This window comes from Leucopleurus acutus, assembly GCF_964270905.1.
Source record: "Leucopleurus acutus genome assembly, chromosome: 2".
NCBI classification, from domain to species: Eukaryota; Metazoa; Chordata; class Mammalia; order Artiodactyla; family Delphinidae; genus Leucopleurus; species Leucopleurus acutus.
Window position 1 is genome coordinate 52,107,941 of NC_139143.1, and position 11,868 is coordinate 52,119,808.

Below are 11,868 nucleotides of genomic sequence, written 5' to 3' on the forward strand. Positions count from 1 at the left end.
GGAAGCAGGAGTTGGGAGGAGGGGACCTTAGGGTCAAGTCTGACCAGCTGGAGGGAGGTCCCTAAGTGGAAAAGGACATCTCGGCCTAGCAAGGGAACTGGGCAGGATGGTATGACTAAGAAAGAATGAGTAAAAGGGAGTCCTTCGATAAGACATGGGAGTGGACCGGTCTGGAGTGGGAAGGATGGTTTGCCATCAATACCCATGACCGAGATCTGGGAAGGAGAAACTGGCCCGGAATAGGTAGGCAGGACCGAATAGGTAGCCCCCGTGTCTACCAGAAATGAGATGGACTTACCCGCTACCTGTAGCGTTACCCTGGGCTCGGCGAGGGTGATGGGGGTCTTCGAGTCCGGGCGCCGTCAGTCGTCAGCCAATCCCAGCAGTTCGAGTGGTAATGCCGTTGGGTCGGCCTGCCCCCCGCATGGAGACGCTGAGGGAGGGCCAGTCGTAGGGCAGTCACTCTTGCAGTGGCCCGTTAGCCCGCAGCTGGGACAGGGCTTAGAAGGAGGTCGGGGATTGGGACATTGGCGAGCCCAGTGGCCTTCTTTTCCGCATTTGAAGCAGGACCCCGGCGGGGTTGCCTTTTGCGGACCCCGTGGATGCTGTGATCCATGGGAGATGGCCGGCCGCAGGGCGGCTACAACAGCTTGGGTTTGGAGGGCCACCTTCTGGTGCATCCGAGCCTGTCGGCTGGATTCTGCCAAATCCTCACGGCCATTATAGACTTTAAAGGCCATTTTTACCAGATCTCGAATAGGGGTTTGAGGGCCGTCTTCTGCCCGTTTTAATTTCTTTCAGATGTCCGGGGCTGATTGGGTGATAAAATGGGTGGCTAGGACCGCTGCCCCTGCCGGGGTGTCGGGATCCAGCCGGGTGTAGAGAGTTAAGGCCTCTGTAAGGCGATTGAGAAAGATAGCTGGATTTTCGTTAGGTTCTTGGGTTATCTCTTTTAGTTTTTCAAAATTGACTACCTTATGAGCGGCAGCCTGCGTGCCAGCTAGGAGGCATTGGATCATGAGGTCGCGTTTACAATGGCCATCTTGGTCATCCTGATAAGTCCAGCCTGGATCGGTGCCAGGTACGGCAGTCGCTCCGACAGGCATGGAGTTGTCAGTAAGGTGAACCTGATCTGCATGGTTTCGGGCAGCAGTTTGAATTCTTTCCCTCTCGTCAGGGGTCAGAGTAGAAGATAGGATCACAAAGATATCGTGCCAGGTTAGATCGTAAGCTTGAGAGCGGTAGTGAAATTCTTTGATGTAGCGGGAAGAGTCGGCAGAAAAGGAGCCTAATCGCTTTTCTATTTGAGAGAGATCTTGGAGAGAAAAGGGAACGTGAACTCTAACTAATCCTTCCGCTCCTGCTACCTCCCTCGGAGGGCAGCGGAGATTTGGATCTTGGGAGTCGTGAGAGCGTGTACGTGCACTAATTGGAGAAGCAAGGGGCGTGGGAGGAGAAACCGTTGAGGGAGGCGGGGGAGCGGGTTCGGGAGGAGGAGGGAACGCTTCAGGGTAGGGTGGAGGTTGGAGAGGAGCTCTGGAGGGAGGAGAGGCGAGAGATTCGTGTGGGTCGGCTAGTGGAGAGGGGTCATCGTCAAAGGAAGTTAGGGGCTTGGATGTAGATGTGGCAAGAAGGATCTGGGAAGTGGAACAATCGACGCAGAGGGAAGGGCGGGAGCGTAAACACTAGAAGGCCTGGACGTAGGGGACCTCGGACCATTTGCCCGTCCTGCGGCAGTAATTATCTAGATCACGGAGGACGTTAAAATCGAAAGTCCCTTCAGGAGACCATTTGGATTGATTGTCTAGAGGATATTGTGGCCAGGCCACAGTGGAATAGAAAATGAGCCGTCGGCGACGGAGATCTTGAGAGAAACCAAGGGCTGTAAAATTGGCTAGGAGACACCCCAGGGGCGTCTTAGGATCTGGTTTCGATTGTGAGGTTCCCATGACCCCCGGTCTGTCCCTGCGTGAATGGAGAGGGAGAGAGGCGTCCCTGGGTCTCAGTCTCCAATTCACGGCAGGTCGGAGGGCGGTCAGGCGATTGGGACGTCTCCACAATCACCCGAGGCCCGGCGGGTCGGAGAGCAGTCAGGCAATTGAGACGTCTCCAAAGTTGCCCGAGGCCCGGAGAGAGGACGGAGGAGTCCCTGACGCGGCCGCGATTAGGGACAGGGAGTCCGGTGGGCAGGGACTCTGGGGGTCGGAGGGAACAAGGGAGGGGGACTTACCCCGTTTTCTGCCGGATCGGGTGGATGAGTAGAGGTTCCCTGGTTGTTTCCTGGGGGAGGGGAGGAGCGGCCCGCGCGGTAACCCGCGGGGCTTGGTACCCCGCCCGGGTTTCGGCACCAAATGTAAGGTCGGATCTTAACAAACGGCACCGCGAAACAGAGGAAGGCTTCAAGTGAGCTTTATTAGGGAGCGCTCCCGGACGAGGTTCACTGGTCCGAGAGAAAGGGGCCAGAGAAGTCGCGCCCGGGCGAGGGTTTGGGCAGAATTTATAGGGGAAGAAGGGAAAGGGGTGTGGTGAATCCGGGAGGGCACAGGGTATTCCTTATTTGGTGGTCTTTTCGGGTATCGTGAGGGACCGTTAGTCCCGCCCCTTGAAAGGCGGGAAGGCTGGGCTGGGTGGAAAGTCCCCAGGTCAGTTCCTGGAACTGGGTGGTCGGGAAAGTTTCGGTCTGATGCAACCTGTGAGTCTGATTGCGTTCCCCTGCCTCGGGCCAGTTGGCCTTACAACCCTGAAGTTTTTCACCAGAATAGCTTGATATCAGAGTCCCACCAGAACACACTTTAAGCCTACAGATGGCGATAATGAAAACCCCAGGAAAGGAGACACAGCTCTTTCCCCCAAAGGACTAGGAAAAGGTAAGACCAGAGTGTGTGCTAACTGCACCCCAGGGAAAGCCAGAAACACATGGCCAATAGGAATCCCATTAAAAAGGTATGCTGGGGCACCTAATCTAAAACTGTATCCTCTGAGTCAAGACGAACACTTCTCCAACAGATTGACTTGTCAGAATACCAGCCAGTGTATTCAGCAAAGGCCAGAGAGAGGGCCAGAGTGGGGTCTGACTTGGATCACAGCTCGCTGGGCTAGAAATGTAGTGCAGTATTGTTTTGATTCCTAAGGCGTTCTCAGACACCATGCTGCAGCACATTCATAGTAGTACCCATTACGGGAGAGATGCTGTTGCAGGAGAGGGAAATGTCACATCCTGGGACCTGCAGGAGTCCTTAGGACGGACCACCAGGTGAGGGTTCTTGGATCTGAGCAGGAAGGAATTCAAGAGCAAGCAAGAGTAAAGGGAAAGCAAGTTTATTTAGAGAGATACACATTCCATAGGCAGAATGCAGGCCGTCCCAAAGTGAGAGCAGCCCCAGGGTATGGGGTCATAGGTTTTTATGGGCTAAGTAATTTCATACTGGGAGGAATATTCTTGCTATTTTGGGGTAGGGTGGGGATTTCCCAGGAATTGGGCCACTGCCCACTTTTTGGCCTTTTTTGGTCTTCCCCAGAACTGTCATTGTGTAAGGGGTAGTGATTTTTAGTATTACAATGAAGGTTTATAATGAGCTAAATGTCAATGCCTGGACTATTCTCTACTAGCGTTCAGTGGGTGTTCTATAGGAGCAGTTCCACGTGTAGATGTATTTGTGATGTATCTGTGGGATGGAAGGTGATCTCCGCGTCTTACTCTTCCACCATCTTCCTCAACTCCTCTCCCTGCCTGGACTATTCTCAAAGCCCCCTTGATTTCAGCTGGTTCCAGCCAGGCTTTACTGCTTCCTAATGGCTGCACCCCTTCTTCAATATCTAGTGTTTGTGTCCTGCCCCTTTCCCTCCTGACGCATTCCTCCCTTGGAGATTTTACTCCTATTCTTATGGGAAGCAGAGAGGCAATGGTGCATCTTCAGTAGTTGCTTCAGGGCTGAGCAGTGGTGTTGACCCTGCCTGTCAGGGAGTGAAAATCTCTGGATGCCTGGTCTGGGGTCCCAGGGGCAGGACAGTTTCTTTTTTTAAGTCAGGGTTTTAGGGGTTGGAATCCTCACATCGTTTTGATGTGGAACTGTTGTAACCTGGAAGACATGAACTTAACCAAGAGGTTAAAGATGAAGGGTCCAAAGGGGAGGAGGAAGAGTATGACCCTTATTGGGTCCAGGAGGGGCAGGAACCAAGTAAGCCTAGGGAGGGTGCTCTTAATCATGGACCACATGGCGTTAGGGCCTGACCCCTGGTTGTAGTGATGTAGCCATGATGCTTGTTCATAAATCTTTTTGATGTCATCTCAATCTGGACCAAATTATTAGCATGGGTACAGCAGGTTTTGTTTATGACCGCACAAACACCACCCTGCTCAGTCAGCAAGTAATCCAAGGCCAATCTATTCTCCTAACTACATTGGCCAGTGAGCTTAAAGAAGCTGAGTCTATTTAGGGCATTTTCAGTGGTCAGGGCTAGGCTCTCCCAAGTGTTGGTTAGATTTTCTAGGGTTACCTCATGGTAGGCAAAGCCTCCCTGTGGAGCTGCCAGTTCCCCTGCCAGTCCTATTCCTGCCGATATTAATCTGATGGCCCCCCTAGGATGGTGTTGACTGTTACGTATTGTGACTGTGAATGGGACCAAATGTCCTAATGTACAAACTTCCTTGTGCCACACATTATTGATATAAGGATAAGCAGTTACATAGGGGCCAAATATTCACTGGCGTGCCCTTGTCTTTGGGCCCTCATTCTAGGGAGTGCTACATAACCAGATATATCCTGAAGGTTCAGTAAGAGATACGGGAATAGAAGAATTTAACAAGGAAGCAGCCATCCGGATCCATGGAAGGGACAAGTAATGAACACAATATGGAGACGAGGGCCCATTAGTATATTAAAAATCATGAAGTCTGGGTGTACTCCATGCCCTCGGCTTAGATGAGATGGTGAAGCAAGAGGATTTCACCCATTGTTGCCATGGAGCCTGACAATTTCTAGCCCAACTTTTAGTCCATTCCATCCCTATCCGGTAGGCACCTTGGTTCTGGTCTTCATTATAAGCACACAGAGTAGAGGTATTTGTGGGAATGCAGTTTTGGTCTGGGTTACAAAACACTGGTGATATTAGCATCTGGTGGCCAGGGGTTGTTCCAGAGAGGCTCACCATACCCAAGAGAACCATTAGAGGTGTAGTGGCATTGGAAGCATGACTGGTTTTCTGATAACAAAAGTAGCCATGATTAATGCAAAAGGTATGAAACCCTTTTAAAAGGAGTCAAACATAGGCAAGGTATTGGGCCTGACGGGGGTATTGCCCACTGTGCTCGAATTGGTGGAGAGGGGGATTTTCCCTGTGTTTGAATTGATAAAACTCGTTGTATGAACATATTTGTACCTGTAAAGATTGTTGTAAGCCAGGATTTTTATGGCAGACCTGACAATTAACTAGTTTTTCTCCCTGGGGCACTATTTTAGGTGTTTACTGAAGCATGATTTTCCATTCTCTCTGAAATGCGACCATCATCAGAAGTCCTACTAGGAGTATCATGGCTCTTGACATCATATTACGTATTTTTTTCAGACCCAGCAGGGGCAAATGTTTATCAGGGGAAGGGGGTTCTGAAAAGCAACAGAATAAGTGCGTGATAGTGAGGAACACAAGGAATACTAGGCCTGCCCACCACCACGGCCACATGGAGTCACTTAACTGTTTTGTTTTGTTTTTTGGGGCCCACTGCACTATTCATTTGTTAATTGAAGTATAGTTGATTTACAATGCGTTAGTTTCAGGTGTATGACAAAGTGGTTCAGTTGCACATATACATATATCCATTCTTTTTCAGATTCTTTTCCCCTATAAGTTATTACAGAGTATTGAGTAGAGTCCCCTGTGCTCTACAGTAGGTCCTTGTCAATTATCTATTTTATATATAGCGGTGTGTATATGTTAACCCCAACCTCCTAATTTATTCCTCCTCCCTTTCCCCTTTGGAAGCCATAAGTTTTTCTATGTCTGTGGGTCTATTTGTATATAAGTTCATTTGTATCATTTTTTTAGATGCCACATGTAAGCAATCTCATATGATATTTGTCCTTCTCTCTCTGGCTTACTTTGTATGATAATCTCTAGGTTCATTCATGTTGCTGCAAATGGCATTATTTTATTCTTTTTCAAGACTGATTAATATTCCATATATATATATATATATATATATATATATATATATACACACACACACACACACATATATACACACACACACACCCCACATCCTTTTTATCCATTCATCTGTCGATGGACATTTAGGTTGCTTCCATTTCTTGACTATTGGAAACAGCGCTGCAATGAACATTGGGGTGCATGAGTCTTTTAGAATTATGGTTTTCTCTGGATATATGTCCAGGAGTGGGATTGGTGAATCATATGGTAGCTCTATTTTTAGTTTTTTAAGGAACCTCCACACTGTTTTCCATAGTGGCTGCACCAATTTACAGTCCCACCAACAGTGTAGGAAGGTTCCTTTTTCTCCACACCCTCTCCAGCTTCTATTACTTGTAGATTTGTTGAAGATGGCCATTCGGACTGGTGTGAGGTGATAAGTCATTGGAGTTTTGGTTTGCGTTACTCTAATAATTAGTGATATTTAGCATCTTTTCATGTGCTTTTTGGCCATCTGTATGTCTTCTTTAGAGAAATGTATATTTAGATCTTCTGCCCATTTTTTGATTGGGTTGTTCCCATACTGAGCTGTACAAGCTGTCTGTATATTTTGGAGACTAATCCCTTGTTGGTCGCAGCATTTGCAAATATTTTCTCCCATTCTGTAAGTTGTCTTTTCATTTTGTTTGCTTTCTTTGCTGTGGAATAGCTTTTAAGTTTAGCTGGTCCCATTTGTTTACTTTTGTTTTTATTTCCATTACTCTAGGAGATGGATCCAAAAAGATATTGCTGCAATTTATATCAAAGTGTGTTCTGCCTATGTTTTCCTCTAGGAGTTTTATATTATCCAGTTTCACATTTAGGTCTTTATTCCATTTTGAGTTTATTTTTGAGTATGGTGTTAGAGAATATTCTAATTTTATTCTTTTACATGTGGCTGTCCAGTATTCCCAGCACCAATTGAAGAGACTGTCTTTTATCCACTGAATATTCTTTCTTGCCTCCTTTGTCATAGATTAACTATAGGTGCATGGGTTTATTTCTGGGCTTTCCATCCTGTTCCATTAATTTATATTTCTGTTTTTGTGCCAGTACCATACTGTTTGATGACTGTAGCTTTGTCGTATAGTCTAAAGTAAGGGAACCTGATTCCTCCAGCTGTTTTTCTGTCTCAAGATTGTTTTGGCTATTTGGGGCCTTTTGTGTTTCCATACAAATTTTATAAATTATATTTGTTCTAGTTCTGTGATAAATGCCATTGGTAATTTGATAGGGATTGCATTGAATCTGTAGATTATTTTGGGTAGTATAGTCATCTTGACAGTAGTGATCCAATCTGAGAACACAGTATATCTTTTGATTTGTTTGTATCATCTTTGATTTCTTTCATCAGCATCTTATAGTTTTTGGAGTATAGGTTTTTTTGCCTCCTTAGGTAAGTTTATTCCTAGGTATTTTATTCTTTTTGATGTGATGGTAAATGGGACTGTTTCCTTAATTTCTCTTTCTGATCTTTCATTGTTAGTGTATAGAAATGCAACAGATTTCTGTGTATTAATTTTGTCTCCTGAAATTTTACCAAATTCATTGAAGAGCTCTAGTAGTTTTTTGGTAGTATCTTTGGGATTTTCTATGTATAGTATCATGTCATCTGCAAACAATGGCAGTTTTACTTCTTCTTTTCCAATTTGTATTCCTTTTATTTCTTTTTCTTCTCTGATTGCTGTGGCTAGGATTTCCAAAACTATGTTGAATAAAAGTGGTGAGAGTGGACATCCTTGTCTTGTTCCTGACCTTAGAGGAAACGTTTTCAGCTTTTCAACATTGCATACGATGTTAGCTGTGGGTTTGTCATATATGGTCTTTATGTTGAGGTAGGTTTTCTTTATGCTCACTTTCTGGAGGGTTTTTTTTTTTATCATAAGTGGATGCTGAATTTTATCAAAAGCTTTTTCTGCATCTTATGGCTTTTATTCTTCAATTTATTATTGTGGTATATCACACTGATTTGCAGATATTAAAAAATCCTTGCATCCCTGGGATAAATCCCACTTGATCATGGTGTATGATTCTTTTAATGTATTGTTGGATTTGGTTTGCTAGTATCATGTTGAGGATTTTTGCATCTGTGTTCATCAGTGATGTTGGCCTGTAATTTTCTTTTTTGTGGTATCTTTGTCTGGTTATCAGGGTGATGATGGCCTCATAGAATGAATTTGGAGATGTTCTTTCCTCTGCAATTTTTTCTAATAGTTTGAGAAGGTTGGGTGTCAACTCTCATCTAATTGTTGATAGAATTCACTTGTGAAGCCATCTGGTCCTGGACTTTTGTTTGTTGGAAGTTTTTATTTTATTTTTAAAAATTATTTTTGTTTATTTATTTGGCTGCATTGGGTCTTTGTTGCTGTGCGCGGACTTTCTCTAGTTGTGGCGAGCGGGGGCTACTCTTCATTGTGGTGTGCGGGCTTCTCATTGTGGTGGCTTCTCTTGTTGAGGAGCATGGGCTCTAGGTGTGCAGGCTCAATAGTTGTGGTGCATGGGCTTAGTTGCTCCGCGGCATGTGGGATCTTCCTGGACCAGGGCTTGAACCCATGTCCCCTTCATTGGTAGGCAGATTCTTAGGTAGGTAGGCTTCCACTAAGGAAGCCCCAGTTGTTGGAAGTTTTTAAATCACAGTTTCAACTTCAGTACTTGTGATTGGTCTGTTCATATTTCCTATTTTTTCCTAATTCAGTCTTGGAGATTGTACCTTCCTAAGAATTTGTCCATTTCTTCTAGCTTGTCCATTTTATTGGCATCTAGTTGCTTGTAGTAGTCTCTTATGGTCCTTTGTATTTCTGTGGTGTTGGTTCTAACTTCTCCTTTTTCAATTCTGATTTTACTGATTTAGGCCATCTCCTTTTTTCTTGATGAGTCTGGCTAAAGTTTTATCAATTTTATTTATCTTTACAAAGAACCAGCTTTTAGTTTCATTGCTCTTTTCTATTGTTTTTTAGTCTCTCTTTCACTTATTTCTGCTCTGATCTTTATGATTTCTTTCCTTCTACTAACTTTGGGTTTAGTTTGTTCTTCTTTCTCTAGCTGATTTAGGTGTAAGGTCAGGTTGTTTGAGATTTTTCTTGTTTCCTGGGGTAAGCTTGTATCACTTTAAACCTCCCTCTTAGAACCACTTTTGCTGTGTCCCACAGGATTTTGGATCATTATCTTTTCATTTTCATTCATCTCTAGGTATTTTTTCATTTCCTGTTGATTTATTCAGTGATCAATTGGTTGTTCAGTAGCACATTGTTTAGCCTCCATGTGTTTGTATTTTTTGCAATTTTTTCTCTTGTACAGTAAGTCGCCTATATATGAACCTTCAAGTTGTGAACTTTTTTTTTACATCTTTATTGGAGTATAATTGCTTTACAATGGTGTGTTACTTCCTGCTTTATAAAAAAGTGAATCAGTTATACATAGATTCCCATATCTCTTCCCTCTTGCGTCTCCCTCCCTCCCACCCTCCCTATCCCACCCCTCCAGGCGGTCACAAAGCACCGAGCTGATATCCCTGTGCTATGCGGCTGCTTCCCACTAGCTATCTACCTTACGTTTGGTAGTGTATATATGTCCATGCCTCTCTCTCGCTTTGTCACAACTTACCCTTCCCCCTCCCCATATCCTCAAGTCCATTCTCTAGTAGGTCTGTGTCTTTATTCCTGTCTTACCCCTATGTTCTTTGTGACATTTTTTTCCCCTTAAATTCCATATATAAGTGTTAGCATACGGTATTTGTCTTTCTCTTTCTGACATGCTTCACTCTGTATGACAGACTCTAGGTCTATCCACCTTATTACAAATAGCTCAATTTCATTTCTTTTTATGGCTGAGTAATATTCCATTGTATATATGTGCCACCTCTTCTTTATCCATTCATCCGATGATGGGCACTTAGGTTGTTTCCATCTCCTGGCTATTGTAAATAGAGCTGCAATGAACATTTTGGTACATGACTCTTTTTGAATTATGGTTTTCTCAGGGTATATGCCTGGTAGTGAGATTGCTGGGTCATATGGTAGTTCTATTTTTAGCTTTTTAAGGAAACTCCATACTGTTCTCCATAGTGGCTGTACCAATTCACATTCCCACGAGCAGTGCAAGAGTGTTCCCTTTTCTTCACACCCTCTGCAGCATTTATTGTTTCTAGATTTTTTGATGATGGCCATTCTGACTGGTGTGAGATGATATCTCATTGTAGTTTTGATTTGCATTTCTCTAATGATTAATGATGTTGAGCATTCTTTCATGTGTTTGTTGGCAGTCTGTATATCTTCTTTGGAGAAATGTCTATTTAGGTCTTCTGCCCATTTTTGGATGGGGTTGTTTGTTTTTTTGTTATTGAGCTGCATGAGCTGCTTGTAAATTTTGGATATGAATCCTTTGTCAGTTGCTTCATTTGCAAATATTTTCTCCCATTCTGAGGGTTGTCTTTTGGTCTTGTTTATGGTTTCCTTTGCTGTGCAAAAGCTTTGAAGTTTCATTAGGTCCCATTTGTTTATTTTTGTTTTTATTTCCATTTCTCTAGGAGGTGGGTCAGAAAGAATCTTACTGTGATTTATGTCACAGAGTGTTCTGCCTATGTTTTCCTCTAAGAGTTTGATAGTTTCTGGGCTTACATTTAGGTCTTTAATCCATTTTGAGCTTATTTTTGTATATGGTGTTAGGGAGTGATCTAATCTCATACTTTTACATGTATCTGTCCAGTTTTCCCAGCACCACTTATTGAAGAGGCTGTCCTTTCTCCACTGTACATTCCTGCCACCTTTATCAAAGATAAGGTGTCCAAATGTGCGTGGGTTTATCTCTGGGCTTTCTATCCTGTTCCATTGATCGATCTTTCTGTTTTTGTGCCAGTACCATACTGTCTTGATTACTGTAGCTTTGTAGTATATTCTGAAGTCAGGGAGCCTGATTCCTCCAGCTTCATGTTTTGTTCTCAAGATTGCTTTGGCTATTCAGGGTCTTTTGTGTTTCCATACAAATTGTGAAATTTTTTGTTCTAGTTCTGTGAAAAATGCCAGTGGTAGTTTGATAGGGATTGCATTGAATCTATAGATTGCTTTGGGTAGTAGAGTCATTTTCACAATGTTGATTCTTCCAATCCAAGAACATGGTATATCTCTCCATCTATTTGTATCATCTTTAATTTCTTTCATCAGTGTCTTATAATTTTCTGCATACAGGTCTTTTGTCTCCTTAGGTAGGTTTATTCCTAGATATTTTATTCTTTTTGTTGCAATGGTAAGTGGGAGTGTTTTCTTGATTTCACTTTCAGATTTTTCATCATTCGTGTATAGGAATGCCAGAGATTTCTGTGCATTAATTTTGTATCCTGCTACTTTACCAAATTCATTGATTAGCTCTAGTAGTTTTCTGGTAGCATCTTTAAGATTCTCTGTGTAGAGTATCATGTCATCTGCAAACAGTGACAGCTTTACTTCTTCTTTTCCAATTTGGATTCCTTTTATTTCCTTTTCTTCTCTGCTTGCTGTGGCTAAAACTTCCAAAACTATGTTGAATAAGAGTGGTGAGAGTGGGCGACCTTGTCTATTCCTGATCTTAGTGGAAATGGTTTCAGTTTTTCACCATTGAGGACAATGTTGGCTGTGGGTTTGTCATATATGGCCTTTATTATGTTGAGGAAAGTTCCGTCTATTCCTACTTTCTGCAGTGTTTTTTTTATCA